The sequence below is a fragment of the Megalopta genalis genome, unplaced genomic scaffold (genome assembly GCF_051020955.1).
Source record: "Megalopta genalis isolate 19385.01 unplaced genomic scaffold, iyMegGena1_principal scaffold0020, whole genome shotgun sequence".
Classification (NCBI taxonomy): domain Eukaryota; kingdom Metazoa; phylum Arthropoda; class Insecta; order Hymenoptera; family Halictidae; genus Megalopta; species Megalopta genalis.
The window spans coordinates 2,150,859-2,165,402 of record NW_027476090.1 but is presented as its reverse complement, the minus strand read 5'-3'; the positions used below and the strand labels follow the sequence as shown (position 1 = coordinate 2,165,402).

At 36.0% G+C, this 14,544-nt stretch overlaps 1 protein-coding gene across 2 annotated transcripts in view; it reads right to left on the bottom strand.

Annotated features, from left to right (window-relative positions):
* Positions 1 to 6,497, bottom strand: part of LOC117227332 (uncharacterized) — a 410,549-nt gene extending 404,052 nt beyond the window's left edge. For both annotated transcript variants that reach the window (XM_076527439.1, XM_076527440.1), the window contains exon 1: positions 6,230 to 6,497. The gene's annotated coding sequence lies outside the window, so the exon portion shown is untranslated. The remainder of the gene's footprint in view (positions 1 to 6,229) is intronic.
* Positions 6,498 to 14,544: the final 8,047 nt, after the last annotated feature.

Genomic DNA, 14,544 nt, shown 5'->3' with positions numbered 1-14,544 from the left:
AACACAATATTAATACGAACGTGTACGAACGTCCATATTCTGCAACCCAGCGAAAGGGGACGTGTTCCATTTCCCGAGTACATAAATTCTAACTGGCGTTTTCTGTGGAGCGACGGCCGTGGAAAATCATTCTTACTTGTTCTTAGGGATCTAACCCAGTTAACGGGTCCAGTTGTTTGCGAGGTAATATGGAACCGTCGGTACGGAGGACGAAATGAACATAAAGAGTGGCTCGCGGTGAGGGGAGAGGGCGGTTAGCTGCCGGGAACGTATTCTTCGCGGGCTAAAGTCTTCCTGCCGACTAAAAGTTTAACGAGCGTTTGTAATTCTAATGCATCTTCCCCGCTCCGAAACGGGCGCGATGCAATTACAAGAAGACGCGCTTTCCCCCCTCCTCCCCGCGCCGACAAATCCGCGGGCCAACAAAAGGGCCGCGCAGCGGCGTAACAAAGGCGCCGAATGCTTCGTTTCAACGAACCGCCGATTAAAATGTCGTTTAATGCGACTCATTGTTGCTCGTAATCCTGCCGCATCGAGCCCTATTTAGCCTCCGTCGATCGCCGTCATCGTCATTGTGTCGTCATCGGCGTAAATGCCGAAGCGCGAACCCGAGTCGCGACCGTACGTTACCTATCGTTTTCCGGTTCCGGCTGCGCTGAACCGGAGACCTTCCGCCGATCGAAGTTCTACGACACTGGAAACCTCTGTTTCCAGCGTGGACCGATAAGCAACCGTGCCCCGAACGACTGATAAGCCGAGATTACGTGCTGGCCGTGTGACACACGAGCTAGCCAACGAGTGTTAGCTCGGTGTCAACTTTCTGCTCGATTTCACGGTTGCGCTCGAGGAACGCGGCGAACCACGCCAATGATAATAGTCGAGCGGTTTTTCTTGTCATCGGGGCAGACAGGCTCGTTGATCCAGCTTCTTCCTCGAATTTTCAAAACACTCCGAGTCGAGCGTGTTGTTCGATTTTTTAACGATTTCATCGCCGCGATCGCATCGATGCTTCGACTCCTTTTTTAAATCGGGCGAGTTAAATACATCATTTTTTGAACTCGAAGTCTCTCAATCGGTTCACCAAGATAAAATACTTGTTCGTGCAGTTTTATTTTAACCCTTTGCACTCGTGTGGCGACTCTGTGGCATCGCTAAAATTGTTACGTCACGCTCCAGGATAATTTTTACATTATCAACGCTTGGATATAAAAAGATTGTTAAAAGTCTAACTGTTGTACGAGTCGCAAGACTCAATTTCACATGCATGAAATGGACTTTGACATATAAAACGGAGATGCTATAAGTCGGAAAAGTTAATTTAGATTTACAGTTAAAATGGCTTCGAGCGCAAAGGGTTAATCCAATTGCGCATGAACGCCCCATTGATATTTAACTTGCAGCTAACGTAGAAAAGAATGGCACCACGAAAAATTAAACTATTTACCGTATTATAATCGATTTAATATAATATAATATAATATAATATAATATATAATTAATTTAATATAATATAATATTATATAATATAATATAATATATAATTAATTTAATATAATATAATAATCGATTATAATCGATTTAAATACATTATTTTTTGAACTCGAAGTCTCTTAATCGGTACACCGAGGTACGATACTTGTCCACGCTGTTTTGTTTTAATTTTAGAGACTTAAAGTTAGTTTAACTATCATGAGACCGTAGAGACTTAGTTAAACTCCCGTCTAACTCACATGGAAGGTACAAATGGATTCTTTACTGTTCTATTAACCCTTTCCACTCAAGTGGCGACTCCGAGGCGCCATTAAAAATTGTTATGTCACGTCTCGACATCATTTTATTAATCAAATTTGTTTATACTTAAACAGCTGTTGAAAGCGTAATTGTTGCATGGGGATTACAATATTCGATTTCATATGCAACTATAAATGGTCATATAAAATGGAAAAAACATGGGTCGGATAAACTATTTGGTGAGGCTGTACAACGATGCGTGGAAGAAGTCTTTTGAATCCGAATGGATTCAGTTTCGAAACTCCGATGATTTTAGACAATTTACAGTGTCATTCGCTATGTAATACCCATTTCATGATTCTTCAAATCATAATTGCATCGTTGAGTTATGATTAATATAAAAATATAATATAGATTGTAGAAATAAAATATAATAAAAATTCTCTGAATTTTAATAAAATATAATAAACTGAATAAAATATAATAAAATATAAAATATAATAAAATATAAAAAAAATAAAAATATAAAAAATATAACTGAATAAAATATAATAAAAATTCTCGAATGTTACGTTATTATTTGATTTTTTAAAAATATAAGATTACGGATGAAATACATTTGGCGAGAGAGTCGAACAAAAAATGGATAGATATTAACTAGAAATTTGTTGTGCAACTGTACTTTGAAAGAAACGGAAGAGAACTGTTCTTCGTCGAAGTGGGAACGAGAAAGGGAGAAAGAAGATCGTGACACTGAACAAGTTTTCTGTGGTCATTTGTCTTCTCGATCTACACGAGGATGGATTAGCTGTTCAGAATATCGAGATTAGGCCCACCTGTATACAAGTGATAACAAGAATAAAGACACTGCTTGTGTAAATAACTGTTCACTGTCTCGCATGGTGTACATGTACATGTAGGACAAGGCTGTACAGTATCGTGAAAACTCCTGCTTCAGTATTTTTTATACTACATAGATACTAGAAATATTAATTGTTACGTTCGCATCTATTTTTCATACGTACACGACATTTTATCGTGAACGAACAAGTTTCTCATGATTGTCCATAAGCAAAACTTTAAACAAAACTATGTTTTCAAATATGTCATCCATGGTGTCTCCAAATCTATGTATAACATAATAATTAACCAATTGGCTTAACTAACCCTTAACCTTTAAAGAGTCGCCATTTTCTATCACCGACATTTTCTTTTCGTTTTGGAGTTTCTGGCAATTATCTACAATTCTCATCTTTCCTATTTTAGCGAAAAATCCGATAAGCATTCTAAAAAAAGACGCGCTTCCGCATCGGTGAATTTAGTTTCAACCCTTATCCGCTACGATGATTTTCACGAAAAACGACTCGTACGCTGGAATCAAAGAAAAATAGACTCCGAGTAAGGAATGCCAAGAAATGTATCAACCCTTTGCACTCGAGCGGTGACTCTGGGGCAACGCTAAGATTGTTACATTACGTTCCAAGATAATTTCTACATTATCAAAGGTTAGATATAAAAAATTGTTAAAAGTCTAACTGAGCCATTTATTTTAAAAATGGCATAAGTGTTTCTTAAATCGGCTGACGTTATTCTTAAACGGAGACAAAACAGTTTGTTATTCCAAATTTACAACTTGATCGAAAAAATGCTTTTCAGAAATTCTTTCAATTTCTTCTGATTTTGTTTTACAAGTAAATCGCAAATATTATGCGAATTTATAGGTACTTGAATTTTATGGACATTAAAATAAAAAAAGAGACATCTTCTTCGTTAAGTATAAAAGATTCTTTGCAGCACAAATTAAATGTAAGCGTTATTTATCTTCTTGATATCTATATTAATCAAGATTAGTAAGACTTACATTTAATTTTTGCTGCGAAGAATAATAAAGTAATAATATGAATATATACGTAGTTGGTTTTAGATAATTAACATTAAGTTTTTATACTTTAGGAATTTGTATGAATTACAAATATATTGATCCAAAAATCTAAAACCAACTACATATGAGCCGTTTATTTTGGAAGTGGCATAAGTCACATTGTTTTCAAGTCTATATATTTAAGGGTTTGCGTTTTAACACGTTTAAAAATGTGGATGCTAACTTTCGAGAAGATTTACTTGTATTTGTTATCTCAGGATACTGATAGTTTTCTCAGTATAAATAATTTCGTATTAACATTAAAAAATCACCACTTTTCATTACGGTAAAGTGACTTGAGCCACTTTCAAAATAAGTAGTTTAGAAAAATGACTGACATATATTAATTTTGTCCGACGTATTTTACCGAAGTGATGTTTTGAAAGGACAGTGATTTACTAAAATTGTTGAATAAATTACATATATAATAATAATTTACACCATGAACATATTTAATATAAAGGTTTGATTCAAGTATTTTTTATTTTAATATTCATAAAATACAAAAATAATTAGTACATTTTTAAACATAAGTATAAGTAATTTATATGAAAAAATATATATACATCGGTTCAATTTAATTTTCGTCATCGGTAGGAGTGATTAAGTCCTTGGAAATCGTGTTTTGTTTCAAATTTTTTAAATAACTGTGGTATATTGGGGGTATATAATTAAGCAAGTCCATCGTGTCTTTGTATTTTGCTGAAGAAACAGGACGAGATCCAGCGTATAACGGATCCATTTCTATTTGTGAATCAAGCCTAGGTCTTCCTCTTTTTGGTGACAAATCCAAAGTTAGAAATTCATCTTTTTCATCTAAAGTTAGTTTATAAAACATTTTATAGCCATCTGCTGGCGGGTCTGGAGGTAGCCGCTGCATCACTATAATATAATTTACAAAACTGCACTATTCTTTCGCACTTATAAAAATAAGTCCAGTGATCAGAACTTTTTGAAAAATACTGAATATAATTCAAAACAATACTTCACACACACTTATCACACGTTTCTATTTCTTTTACACTAAGCCCCGCAATTAATTTCCTGAGTACAGCGACTCACGCCACTTTCAAAATAAACATGTTTGTTATACCGTTAATTAGCAAAACTTCTTTCGAACAAATCTCAATAGTTCTCAACTTATTGATTGCAAATTTTGTTAAAATGAAAAAATACCGCTCAATTGTAATCAGTGTTACCATTAACTCGATTTTTTTGAAAAACTGACATATGCCACTTTCAAAATAAACGGCTCGACTGTTGTACGAGTCACAAGAATCAATGTCACATGCATGAAATGAACTTTGTCACATAAAATGCAAATACTATAAGTCGGAGAAGTTAATTTAGATTTACAGTTAAAACGGCTTCGAGCGCAAAGGGTTGATCCAATTGCGCGTGAACGCCCCATTGATATTTAACTCGCAGCTAGCGTAGAAAACAATGGCACCACGAAAAATGAAACTATTCGCTGCATTATAAAACAGAAGTACAATTATATTGGGGACTCGCGAGCCCGGTGCACCGGTTAAGGGTGAATACACCGAAGCAATTCTTTCGTAACCACCTACCGTGTCTGCTCATTTGCACGCAGAAAAGAAAAAAGTTGGACGGCTGAGTTTGCTTGGCAAATTCCTGTCGGCGAAATACAGTTAGGTACCTCCAGACGTGGAGACGCGGGTCGAATTGACGTTAACCTTGCCCGTGCGCGTTAACCTTGCACGGCATGGCCGAATCGAGCGCGCGCCGTTCGCCCACGTAGCCGACACGAGTCGCGAAAGTGATGTCACAAGTTAGCCATCGTTCGGCATCGATCGCGGCGTCATCATTTACCGCCATAATACGTTCAATCCGCGAGGATTCCTCTCGGGCATCGCCTCCTGGCCCAGTGTTTTCGCATTGCCGCGAAACCGACGGACCTTCCCCCGATCGAAATCGACGGCTACACCTGTAGCGTTTGGCAACGTTGCGGGTGTGGACTGCGACCCGTGCGCGCACCCGCGTCAAAATAAAAAGGGGCACGACACACCGTGCAACGCCAGGGCTGTGTCCGAGGAACGATAATGTTCGCGTGCGAAACCCGTTCCACTGACACCGAGCCCCCGAGGTCCCTGTCCCTTCGATATTTTCCGAATCAGTGGCCACCGTTGCCGGATACGTCATCCTACTGACAACGGGAGACGTTTGTCGTCCGGCTCCAGTCGGAGCACGCCGCTCTCGTGCTTCCGTATTTACGGTAACTCGCCGGGTAAAACCGAAGCCGATCTTGTCTCTGATCTTGCCGCACGATAAATTGTGTCGTTTTTTTGGTATCGCGGATCGCGGCCGACTGACACTGCGGCTTTGTGTAAATATATTTAAATACAGAGACACCGATGATCGACGTTGTGTGTGCGATGTGTCAGGGAGATTCGTTTATTAATCGAGTATTTTTACGGGGGATAGGAAAAATCGGAGCACGGCTGGTTGCGCCGAATGACAGCTAGTTCCGCGCGACATTTACTCGCACGAAAGCGAAAGACGCGTGGATGCATAGGTGTAACCGGAGGAGAGTGTATTCCGTGCGGGATTACTCACCGAATCGACAACGGATCCGGACTTTCTCTCGTTTGACGGCTCGGTCCGGCGAATCCACGAGATGCGGCGGAGGAAATCCTGTTTCACAAAAGCGTCACGCACTGTACTGTCAATCACGGTGTGTACTCGATATACTCTCGCGATCGAAGGAAGAAATAATACCGGCGCGCTGCGGACACACGCGTGCACGAACACGTACCTCGAGTGCTGCGCGATACGATATCGATGGGCCTCGGGCCGCCATGCACTGACTGTTGAGACCGCTGCCGCTTGTCTCGCGCATGTCTTCATCGAACGCGCGCGCATCTCCCGTTTCGAACGACCACGGAATGCCGGGAGATCACGCTCAGCGCCATCTTCTAGTGACACGAGCAAGTTTTCCGTTCCGCTAACCTGTGTCGCGGCCAAGTCAGTTTTTCAAAAAAATCGAGTTAATGGTAACACTAATTACAATTGAACGGTATTTTTTCATTTTTTTTAAATTTGCAATCAATAAGTTGAGAAATATTGAGATTTGTTCGAGAGAAGTTTCGCTAATTAACAGTATAACAAACATGTTTATTTTGAAAGTGGCGTAAGTCGCTGTACTCGGGAAATTAATTGCGGGGCTTAGTGTAAAAGAAATAGAGACGTGTGATACGTGTGTGTGAAGTATTGTTTTGAATTATTTTCAGTATTTCTAAAAAACTTGTGATCACTGGACTTATTTTTGTAAGTGCGAAAGAATAGTGCAGTTTTGTAAATTATATTATATTATATTATATTATATTATATTATATTATATTATATTATATTATATTATATTATATTATATTATATTATATTATATTATACCACAGTTATTTTAAAAATTTGGAACAAAACACGATTTCCGAGGACTTAATCACTCCTACTGATGACGAAAATTAAATTGAACCGATGCATTTTCATACAAATTACTTATACTTATGTTTCAAAATGTACTAATTATTTTTGTATTTTATGAATATTAAAATAAAAAATACTTAATATATGTCAGCCATTTTTCTAAACTATTTATTTTGAAAGTGGCTCAAGTCACTTTACCGTAATGAAAAGTGGTTATTTTTTAATGTTTATACGAAATTATTTATACTGAGAAAAATATCAGTATCCTGAGATAACAAATACAAGTAAATCTTCTCGAAAGTCAGCATCCATATTTTGAAACGTGTTAAAACGCAAATCCTTAAATATCTCGACTTAAAAACAAAGTGACTTATGCCACTTTCAAAATAAACGGCTCATTTAGCCAATTCATGTTCCAATTAATTTTGACGGAATCTTCGGTCACAGACGAGGTATTTGAGTAGGCTGGGCATCCAGTGCATTATTTTATTACTCAAAAACGGGGTTTCGGAAGTCCCGTTACCATTCCCATGTCGCTCTCATCGATACCGATATTGCAAAAATTTAAGCTTGTTAGTAAGGATCGAGTATTTTGTATACATCATTCGTATTACGACACATTTTTTGATTTGGAAGCCACAGATTCATACGAATACGTTCAAACGGTGAGAATGGTACCTGTAAAATATAATAGATCATTATAATCAAATATATAAATCGTAGGATACATTAAAATGAATTAAATATAATATTCAGTGATTTTTTACGTTCTACGTTCTTTGATGAAATGAATGTTGGTTCAATTCAGTTGGTTCGCAAAAAATGGTTTCTTAAACTTTTTAAGAACTTTTTTACCAAGTTGCACTAGATACTTGTCCCGACAATTTTAACGTTTAATTCTTTGCAGAATTCTTAATAGATTTGTTTCTATTATTATTTTTACCTATGTGGTCAAGTACATAAATAAAAAGTGAACGACAGTGGTTTCCTTGAATATAATATCCCCGCTCGTCCCGCGAGATTTCGAGTGGACAAAGTAGACTCTCGTCTCTCGGGAGAGGGCGCAAAGATCGAGCGTCGAGTGCAAGCCCGAACGCAGTCTAGTATTGTCACATAGCAAATCGAGTTTTGTTTCGTTTGAACCGATCGTTTTTGTGTGTGCCCTATCCTTCGAGATTCTCTTCTCGCTCTACAATTTATCAGGACTACACGAGTAATTCTTCAACGCTCAAAGAATCGTAAGTTGTCCAACGCTATAATAAATAATACTACTTGTCTTCTTTCCCTAATGTGTTTTCTATAATGTAAGGTGATGCGTATCACCGTTATGGAGAAGTGCAAACTAATGTTTTTGCGACAATTTAATATCACAGACTTAGAATCCGTGAAAACATTGCACGCAATGCTCATTTTGCAATGTTCATTTTGCATTTATTAACGTTGTAAATATACACATTTGCAAGAAAAAGTATATAAAACTATTGCTAATATATGTAGCGTCACTAATTATATAAATTAGTTGATATGATTGCTGAACTGTCCATAAAAATAATTACACTACATCGTATTCCTGTAGTACATGTTTCATAAATATTATTTCTATCCCTTCAAATATTCGCGCTTATTGCCTCCATATGATATTCAGTGCTCGCAGTAGAAATGAAGTATACAGAATATTCGCTTCTTGCTAACTACTGATAATGTTGATCGCGACACGAAATGGGCTATAGATCTCTAGAGCCCTAAAAAGGTAAAACAGAAAAGCTCATAAGATACAATATCTGTACGAATCCTAAGTCTGTGATTCAGCTCACATACTAGAAATGGAATATACAGCATATTCGCTACTTGCTAACGTGCATAAATTCGTGAACTATCGGTAACGCTGAGTGCAACACGAAAAATGGTAAAATGCTATTGCTTTATTTTAGATACTTTTAGATATTTATACTCGGCTCTGCTTGAAAACCGAGCTCCAGCTCGGTTCGGATTTCAAGTCGCTCGAATATTCAAGTATTTTGATAGCCTGAAATACAGATGCTAAGTCAGTGTCCTAAGTTTATGCATTATATTGGGTTGGCAACTAAGTAATTGCCGATTTTAGTTATAGATGTCTCTCACTCCCATTTTTATGGTATACGTAAATGTTATATTATAAAATCATTATTATTATTATTATTATTATTATTATGTTATTTTTTATTATCCGTTTAAGATATTCTCAAATATTTATCTTCAATGTTAAAGTATTGGTAATGATCCTTGTTATTCGGTCATGTTTAATGGCTACAGATTTTTCGAACACGTAATTTTTCGCACACAATCCGATTTAAGGTGAAATGTTAATTCCTAAAAATTTTAGAGCATCTCATCATTTTGTCCAATGATTGTAATAATATATTGTAAATAATATAATTTAATAATATATAATTATAATAAACTTGGTTACAATCAATGGACAAAATTATGAGGTACTCTAAAAATTAATCTACTCGAAAAATATTATTATAATAATGTATATTGTTACAATATAACATATATATTGGTTATAATCTTATAAACTTGATTACAATCAATGAACAAAATTATGAGGTACTCTAAAAATTGATCTACTCTAAAAATATTGTTATAATAATATATATTATAATTATGTGTTATTATTTATGTTATAACAATATTATTATTATAATATTATAATATATAATTACAATAGAAATGGAATATAGAGTATAGTCGCTTCTTGCTAACGTGCATAAATTCGTGAACTATCGGTAACGCTGAGTGCGACACGAAATGGTAAGATGGTTCCAGAGTCCTCCAAAGCTGAGACAGAAAAGCCCATAAAATAATAAAAGCGATGCTGAGACTCGAAAGAATCGAGTAGTTCAAAAGAATCGAGTAGCTCGAACGAAATCGAGCGGTTCACATGTAGGCGAGCAATTCGAACGCATTTCAAGCAGCTCGCTATGATAAAACGTTCTAAGTGATCTGAATAAACTATTATTCTATCGTACATGTTATTGTTTTGTTTTAGATATTTTTAGATATTTATATTCGGCTCTTCTTGAAAACCGAATCCGGGCACGGTGTTCGGAATTCAAGCCGCTCAAATATTCAAGTATTTTGACAGCCTTAAATATGGATGCTAAGTTAGCGTCTTAAGTTTATGCGTTATAAGTTACGTTATTCTTTTAATTTTAGATATCCAGTTTTGAGTTGTCAAGAACCTTTATTGTGAACGGACATTTTCGAAAATACAGCACAGCGAAAATTAATTATTATTAGAGGGTAAACCTTCCTCAAACAGGTACAAGATCATGTCGCCAGAGCGCGTATCAAATCACTTTTGCATTCGAAAATGAAACTCAAAGTGCAAACCCTCTAATAAAATACTTTTTTTAATCATCTATCTCGTAAAAAATTGATCAGTATTCGATAAGTTAAAGATCGTTAAATTGAAAGCATCTTTTCAATCTCTCTACAATCCGTGGCTTTAATTGTCCAATTCATATTTTTATAGGAATTGTACGCGTCCTAAATATTTTTCAGTTTGTTTATAAGCAGCAGCTTTCCTTTTTCGTCTCATCAGTAAGTTACCAGTTTAGTGGTATAACAATCTTTAGTATCTCAAGTCAAAAAATTCCAGCGGACCCGACCAAAAATAGTCTAATCATTTTATCCGGTTTATGGGCCGTGAATAATTATAGATCGAGATAATTTTATAACATTAAAAACTACTAGAAGCATTAAAAGCAACCGGATTATTATAATTATAATACCGGATTATTATAATGCGTGTATCTTTTTTGAAAGACCAATTAATACGATCATTTTTCGTTTCGATTTGGCATCCTTCTTGCTCAACTTCTCAAAAAGTCCTATGTTATTATCTCGCTTTTGATTATATATCTTGTTGTTACTAAACGACACTGATCTTCGAATTTCAGTTGGTAAATTTTGATAAACATTGATTCAGTCGATATTCGTGTAATTTTCTTATACGAATGCAAACTTGTCGCCAATGTTGCAAAACCAGCAACATAAACCAGAACACTGAACGACAATACCACAAATTGAAGGAAAGTACGTCGTTGGTTTGTGCAATTCCGATTCGATGATTTTTCTGTGAAAAATGAGCCAAATGCTGGACCAGAAATGGTTATAAACAACAACGTATTGAAAGAATTTCTGGTAAAATTATCTATAATACATCAATAGTAATGCATTATTGTTCTACGATCGATCAAGTCGAAAAGTTTCCTATTAGTTCGAGGGAAAATTAAACATTTGATATGCATCGAGCTAATAAAATAGAATCACACGATTCTTTTGCTATATATTACGCGTGTCCTCTTTCCAGCAGTGCCGTCAGTAGGATGATAATCCTCTCGTGACCACGCAAGTATCTGAAACGTAATTGGGACCGGAAGGAATCTTGATCACGTGGAAGGGTGGAGTCTACGTAGCAGGGACGTAGGGTCCGTTCTTATCTTTCGAATACAGGCGACGGTTTCTCTGCCTTCACGTATTCCACATCTCCTGGGTTATATTGCGAGCTCGGGACACGGTATGATGAATCGACCGTATTGCCCTTCGCTGCCCCACGAATAGGGCTAGCGTCCTTAGCATCCCAATATTTATACGTATCCAAAACTTGAATTATGTCAAGGTTATTTATATATTGGGTTGGCAACTAAGTAATTGCCGATTTGTTCAATGAAATAAAAAATTTCTTTTTACTTGGAACGAAGTTTAATTTGTAATGTATTTTCCATTTTGCTCGATGACCTTTCGCCATCTCTCTGAAAACTTGAAAATTCCACGCTCGTGGAAAGTCTGATCCTTTCCGGCCAAAAACTGAGTTAAGTGAGATTTTACAGCGTCATCATCATTAAAAGTTTTACCACGGTGGGAGTTGTCCAGGGATCGAAATAAGTGGTAATCCGATGGCACGAGATCAGGGCTATATGGTGGGTGTAACATCAATTCCCAACCAATATCCATCAATTTTTGCCGAGTGGACAAAGACGTGTGCGGCCTAGCATTGTCCTGCTGGAAAATGGCACCTTTACGATTGACCAATTCTGGTCGCTTTTCCTTGACCGCTGCATTCAATTTGTCCAGTTGCTAACATTCACGGATAATAAAAAATAACACAATAATAATAATAATAATAATTTTATAATATAACATTTACGGATATCATAAAAATGGGAGTGAGAGACATCTATAACTGAAATCGGCAATTACTTAGTTGCCAACCCAATAATTATATACTATAATATTATAATAATAATATTGTTATAACATATATAATAACATATAATTATAAAATATATTATTATAATAATATTTTAGAGTAGATTAATTTTTAGAGTATCTCATAATTTTGTCCATTGATTATAATCAAGTTTATAAAATTATAACCAATATATATGTTATATTATAACAATATATATTATTATAATAATATTTTTAGAGTAGATTAATTTTTAGAGTACCTTATAATTTTGTCCATTGATATTGTAACCAAGTTTATTATAATTATATATTATTAATTTATATTATTTACAATATTATTACAATCATTGGACAAAATGATGAGATACTCTAAAATTTTTAGGAATTGACATTTCACCTTAAATATCGGATTGTGTGCGAAAAATTACGTGTTCGAAAAATCTGTAGCCATTAAACATGACAGAATAACAAGGATCATTACCAATACTTTAACATTGAAGATAAATATTTGAGAATATCTTAAACGGATAATAAAAAATAACATAATAATAATAATAATAATAATAATAATTTTATAATATAACATTTACGGATACCATAAAAATGGGAGTGAGAGACATCTATAACTGAAATCGGCAATAACTTAGTTGCCAGCCCAATATTTAGTCGAATGTTATACCCATGGTGACCACTGCTAAAATAATCGCTCGCAGCGAACGTGTTAAACGTGTGAACACATATTAACACGTCGATTACCAAATCAGGGTCCCTAAAAATTACGCAACTTCGAAGTAACTCGGTGAAAGAAACTAAGATTGGTAAATTAAAATTGAGATAATAGTAATTCAACCGCTTCGACTCTTCTGTGTGCTGTTAAAAGAGCATAGTTTGGTGCATTTGAACCTTTCACAGCGCTTTGTTCCTAAACCTGATCAAAGGATAGTCTCAACCATATATGACCGACGCGGCAGCGAACGTGTTAATTGCGAGAAAAGAAACACTTAATTCATTAAGACGCAACGTTTCATAAACATAACATTTCTCTCGCAATTTCTTTTCGGTGAATTATTCGTTATTCAATTTTATTGAACATGTCGTGATTCTCTGGTGAATGAAGAATGGTCATCGAACTTAAAATTTGATAAAATTGACGTTCTCGCGTTGTCGATTGCGGATCGCGCGATAACTATGCGCGTACGTCTAAAATTAAATCTACCTGAAATTTTCGGCTTTAAACTAAAAACTGTCGACCATCGATGAGGAAATTTGAGAAACGTTAATGAAAACTGTCTTTACAAGCATGAGAATTTCACAGAAGCATGATAAAAACTCATAAAAAGTTCCAAATCAGTTGGTCACCACTGTCCGTTCTTTAAAAAATAAAATGCAAAGGAAAATCGTGATTTCCCACCAAAAAGAATGGAACCTGATTCTTGATTTTTTTTATAAATCACCGGACAGTATAATAAAGTATTGCGTGAAATTATGGAAATTCCGCGAGCTGTATAATTCCGTGTAACATTCTATTTTCTGGATCATTAAGTACGGAGAAAGTGTGAGTCCGCGTGCAACGAAATCAAATTAGCCGTTTTAACGGCAAGGAAAATAAATGCTCCGGGGAAATTGTGACTGCCGTGACGTTAAATCGCGCGGAACCTGGGAAATATATGTTCCAAGCAGGATGCAAAAGCACGGGAGGCGCTTTGCGAAAACATCAACAGCAGAACGAGGAGGCGGGCGGGAGGGGCGGAGGGACTACTTTCGGAAGTTCATGAAAGTTCGTTTACACAACTCTTTCCCGTACTGTGATGCATTATGCTCTCGAGACGGACTGACCTGAAATCTTCGGCCTCTACTGCACTTCACGACGGAAGAGCATTGCGACTCGTCATTCCGGTACGCTTTCTACGAATTCGGTCGATATACTATGTGTCCCGGAAGTGCTGAATAGGAGTATTCCGATAGACGGACGATCCGTATGCGCCGTCCATATTTTCCGAAAAGATTTTCGTCGGAAAAAGAAATTCAATTATTAATTCGACAAGTTCTTCGTAGTCGCAATTTAATGCATTTCTCTCGTCGTAAGATTTATTTCAAAGTTAGCTAAAATAAACTGTACCGATTAGATGAATTTGAAGGTTAAGATCGATCATCTTAGGTTGATTTATTTACGATTGGAATATGTTTAAACAATTGTAACTTCTGAT